The sequence below is a fragment of the Lithobates pipiens genome, unplaced genomic scaffold (assembly GCF_037356315.1).
Source record: "Lithobates pipiens isolate NorthernLeopardFrog02 unplaced genomic scaffold, aLitPip1_a1.2 Scaffold_3, whole genome shotgun sequence".
In the NCBI taxonomy this organism is placed as follows: domain Eukaryota; kingdom Metazoa; phylum Chordata; class Amphibia; order Anura; family Ranidae; genus Lithobates; species Lithobates pipiens.
Genome location: NW_027507790.1, coordinates 137,462,082 through 137,468,081, shown reverse-complemented (window position 1 = coordinate 137,468,081; position 6,000 = coordinate 137,462,082).

The following is a 6,000-nucleotide window of genomic DNA, read 5'->3' as shown; positions in this document are numbered from 1 at the left end:
AACTGGAATCAACTTGTCATGCTGAGGATATGAAACACTATGTCACAGACGCGTCTGGGATTCGAATTGGCCCGTCATTAAGTGTTAGGGTGCCAGCCCCTCCTCCAAAACCTGAACATCTACCAACCACCCAGCCCCCGAGGCTAATCAAAATGCAGACAAGGCACCAGATGGGTCTAATTACCACCTCAATCAGCCACAGAAACCGTGCAATCAATATATGATAATCTCCAAATGGATGAGACAGCAACCCCATAGACAGTGAATCCTATAACCAGCGAAGCCTGTGTCGAGTGATATTGGACAACAGCCGGCAGCGGCTCGGAAGCTTGGATCTACAAACTAATTATATGTTTTTGGATGGGATGACAACCAAGGCAGAGGGAATCAACAAATATATTACGTCTGTGCCGAATAATGTCCGGACACGACCAACAACAACTCAGAGGCAGCTAAGTACGGAAGTAATGCGGGATAGAAAATATAACAAATTGGAACATTGCGCATGATATGAAAAAGGTTTGCCTCTTACCTGCAACAGCAAACGAGGACCACTGACAAAGACCACAAACAAAGAAGCCGCAACACACTTATAATCAAACGCACAGGCTCACGAACACAAAGTGAGCTGGGGAGAGTCAGCCTAGTGATGTGTAGTATCGTGCACTGCAACCGACAAGGCACACAGGTGAGTGGGCTGCTTAAATACCCTACCCCTCGGCTCCTCCCATAAATTCAGGCCACCATACTGGCCTTCTAATATATCATAGTTTATAGACTTTACAACTTTGATACAGACTAAATAATACACACTGTTTTGGGTTATTTTTACCAAAGTAATGTAGCAGAATACAGTTTGGCCTCGGTTTATGAAGAAATATTATTTATTTGCAAAATCTATAACAAAAACTAAGAAAATAAGGGTCTGTTTACACAGGAGCAACACGACTTTCAACACGACTTTTGGAGGCAACTTGGACACGACCTGAACACGACTCGGGGTGACTTACAACACGACTTTAAGTCGCCCCAGGCCAGGCGACTTTTGCCGCTGCCAATCAGAGAATGAGCTCTCAAGAGGGAACTCCACGCCAAATTTATGAAAAAAATTTGGTGTGGTTTCCCCCTCCGAGAGCATGCCAGGCCCTTAGGTCTGGTATGAATATTGAGGGGAACCCCCTATGCTGAAAAAACGGCGTGGGGGTCCCCCCCAGATCCATACCAGACCCTTATCCGAGCACGCTACCCGGCCGGCCAGGAAAAGGGGTAGGGACAAGCGACCGCCCCCCCTCCTGAGCTGCGCAGCCCCCCTACCCCAAAGCACCTTGTCCCCATGTTGATGAGGACAAGGGCCTCTTCCCGACAACCCTGGCTGTTGGTTGTCGGGGTCTGCGGGCGGGGGGCTTATCGGAATCCAGGAGCCCCCTTTAATAAGGGGGCCCCCGAATACCGGCCCCCCACCCTATGTGAATGAGTATGGGGTACAATGTACCCCTACCCATTCACCTGTAAAATAAAGTACACAAAAAACACAACACACAAGATAAAATAGTTTATTGCACAGCTTCGGGGGTCTTCCGTCTTCGGGGTCTTCTCGCCGGACTCCTCCGCTATCTTCTTCTAGCTCTTTTTCTAGCGGAGGAGCCCGGCTTTCTTCTTCGTCGGCCTCTTCTTCCGACTTCGGGGGTCTTGTCCCCCTCTTCGGTTCTTCTGCCAGGCCACCGCGCCTTCTTATAGCTCTTTTACAGGCGGTGGCCCGGTCTTCTGTCGCCAAATTTTTTTTTCATAAATTTGACGTGTAGTGCCCTCTTGAGAGCTGATAATTCTATCAGAGTCGCCTCCGTATAGACGGAGATCCGACTTGGAGGCAACCTCCATTGAAATCAATGGGTACCGGTCGCCTACAAGTCGGATTCAAGTAGTACAGGAACCTTTTCTGAAGTCGGAGCGACTTCAGTAGCGTGCATTAAGACAGCTCTCATTCACTTACATTGCTTTTTAAATGTTGTCGGACCTGAGGCGAATAGGGGCGACCTGAAGTCGGATCGGAGTTGCCCCTGTGTGAACGCACCCTTCGTCTTTTTTTTTTTAAATGTTCAGTATTTTTTGTTTCTATAACAAAACAAAAAAACTGTGGTGATTAAATAACACAAAAAATAAGCTCTATCTGTCTAAAAAAAAGTTGGGTAGTGTTGCATGCCTTAGTAATTGTCACCGGTGAAAGTGTCCAGACTTGAATTAGTTAATAAGAAGCAAATAGGGTGCAAGGCAGGTTTTATCTTGTAAAACAAACTAGAGTGTATTACCTGAAAGATAATAGCCACAAATATTGTTCAGTAGTTTGACAGTATGTAAGCATCTTAGTTGAACCACAATATTAGAATGAGAGAAGAGGTAGGTTTTATCTTAAAATTGAAAATCGAGTCTTTATCAACCTGCAGCCCTTTTGCACTTATGGCATAGCCCCCAGGGCCCTTGTAGGCAGCGGCCTGTTTAGCCATGCTCAAAAAATAGAGCAAATTCACGTAGTACACTGGTTTATTTATTTTCCCTTATTATTACTTATTTCTGCCCCATCCATTTTCAGTTTGTATGTTTTGCATGCCTCTATCCTGCTTACAGTGAAACGTATTAAGGCAGGGCTGAACATGTTACCTTATCATGCACACAGATGGGAATCTGGCAGTGCCCATCTTATGTTATATGCCTGTATTGTCTTATTGCAAGTACATTACCATAATAAAATCCCTTAGTTTTAATATACTGTACTATGGTGGTTTCGTCTAGCTTTTAACTCCTCTTTGCTGAACACACTTAAACAAGATCGTACCTAGATGAAGTGGGTGTCTGAATATTTTGTACTGTGGGACAGAAAGGAGCTTCATGATCTCTATGTCGGATCAGTGTATCTGGTTAGTTTAACTTACAGTATCACACAAAAGTGAGTACACCCCTCACATTTTTGTAAATATTTTATTATATCTTTTCATGTGACTACACTGAAGAAATTACACTTTGTTACAATGTAAAGTAGTGAGTGCACATCTTGTATAACAATGTAAATTTGCTGTCCCCTCAAAATAACTCAACGCAGCCATTAATGTCTAAACCGCTGGCAACAAAAGTGAGTACACCCCTAAGTGAAAATGTCAAAATTGGGACGAAAGTGCCAATATTTTGTGCGGCCACCATTATTTTCCTGTACTGCCTTAACCCTCTTGGGCATGGAGTTCACCAGAGATTCACAGGTTTCCACTGGAGTCCTCTTCCACCCTTCCATGATAACATCACGGAGCTGGTAGATGTTAGAGACCTTGCGCTCCTCCACCTTCTGTTTGAGGATGCCTCATGGATGCTCAATAGGGTTAAGGTCTGGAGACATGATTGACCAGTCCATCACCTTTACCCTTAGCTTCTTTAGCAAGGCAGTGGTAGTCTTGAAGGTGTGTTTGGGGACGTTATCATGTTGGAATACTGCCCTGCGGTCTCCAAAGAGAGGGGATCATGCTCTGCTTCAGTATGTCACAGTACATGTTGGCATTCATGGTTCCCTCAATGAACTGTAGCTCCCCAGTGCTGGCAGCACTCATGCAGCCCCAGACCATCATACTCCCACCACCGTGCTTGAATGTAGGCAAGACACACTTGTCTTTGTACTCCTTAGCTGGTTGCCGCCACACACACTTGACATCAACTGAACCAAATAAGTTTATCTTGGTCTCATCAGACCACAGGATGTGGTTCCAGAAATCCATGTCCTTAGTCTGTTTGTCTTCAGCAAACTGTTTGCAGGCTTTATTGTTCATCATCTTTAGAAGAGGCTTCCTTCTGGAATGACAGTCATGCAGACCAATTTGATGCAGTGTGCGGCGTATGGTCTGAGCACTGACAGGCTGACCACCCACCCCTTCAACCTCTGCAGAAATGCTGGCAGCACTCGTTTGTCTATTTCTCAAAGACAACCTCTGGATATGACGCTGAGCATGTGCACTCAACTTCTTTGGTCGGCCACGGCGAGGCCTGTTCTGAGTGGAACATGTACTGTTAAACCACTGAATGGTCTTGGCTACCGTGCTGCAGCTCAGTTTCAGGGTCTTAACAATCTTCTTATAGCCTAGGCCATCTTTATGTAGAACAACAATTCTTTTTTTTGTCAGATCCTCAGAGAGTTTTTTGCCATAAGGTTTTTTGCCATAAGGTTGAACTTCCAGGGACTAGTATGAGAGAGTGAGAGCGATAACACCAAGATTAACACACCTGCTCCCCATTCACACCTGAGACCTTGTAACACTAACGAGTCACATGGCACCGGGGAGGGAAAATGGCTAATTGGGCCCAATTTGGACATTTTCAATTAGGGTTGTACTCACTTTTGTTGCCAGTGGTTTACACAATAATGGCTGTGTGTTGAGTTATTTTAAGGGGACAGCAAATTTACACTGTTATACAAGCTGTACACTCACTACTTTACATTGTAGTAACATGTCATTTCTTCAGTGTTGTCACATGAAAAGATATGATAAAATATTTACAAAAATGTGAAGGGTGTACTCACTTTTGTGAGATACTGGTGTGATCTCCTGATGCCCTTTATTCCTTTTTTTTTCATACATTTTTTATTAAAGATAATGAGACATTCAAAAATGTGCCCTTTATTCCTGCTGCACTGAATGCTCTCTGTCTGACACTAGTAAAATGCCTGTACAAATGGATAAATATTCTTGTGAACAGTCCAAGACAGAAAATCCCAAAAGACACAATTCAATATTTTTTTTTTGCTTGATTCATCTTTGTTATCCTTGTTGGCAATATTGAATAATATATTTTAATATATGCTTGTTTACTTATAATTGCCCATATGTACAATTGTCCATATGTATGTATATGCACTTCTTTATTTTAACCATTTAACAACCGGCCCATAGCCGATTAAAGGCTTCAGGGCGGTTGTTTAACTCTGAGAGGCCGTTAATTAATGGCCTCCCAGAATTCTGCTCTCGCGGGCCCCCGGGGGCGCGCACTCAAGAGCATCCGTGACCGCGGCCGTTTACCACGTGATCGCTCTGTCAAATGACGGAGCGATCACTTGTAAACAAACCGGCGTTATGTTATGACGCCATTTCCTCCCTTCCCTCTCTGTACCGATCGGTACAGTGGAGGGGGAAGAGATCGGTGTCAGCAGTGCTGTGGGCTGCATCTGCAGTGTCCACATTGCTGCTCACCGAAATTTAACCCCTCAATACCCTGCCAATACTCTGCAATATCCTGCCAATACTCTGCAATACCCTGCCAATACTCTGCCAATACTCTGCAATACCCTGCCACTACCCTGCCATACTCTGCCAATACCCTGCCAATACTCTGCAATACCCTGCCAGTACTCTGCAATATGCAATACCATGCCAATACTCTGCAATACCCTGCCAGTACTCTGCAATACCCAATACCCTGCCAATACTCTGCAATACCCTGCCAATACTCTGCAATACCCAATACCTTGCCAATACTCTGCAATACCCTGCCAATACTCTGCAATACCCTGCCAATACTCTGCAATACGCAATACCCTGCCAATACTCTGCAATACCCTGCCAATACTCTGCAATACCCTGCCAATACTCTGCAATACACAATACCCTGCCAGTAATCTGCAATACCCTGCCAATACTCTGCAATACCCAATACCTTGCCAATACTCTGCAATACCCTGGCAATACTCTGCAATACCCAATACCCTGGCAATACTCTGCAATACCCTGACAATACTCTACAATACCCTGCCAATGCTCTGCAATACCCGTCAATACTCTGCAATACCTGCCAATACCCTGCCAATACTCTGCCATACCCTGCCAATACCCTGCAATACCCAATACTCTGCCAATATCCTGCCAATACTCTGCAATACCCAATACCCTGCCAATGCTCTGCAATGCCCTGCCATTTTTTAATTTTATTTATTTATTTAGGTATTTTTATTTCAGGTTTCCCAGCCTAGAG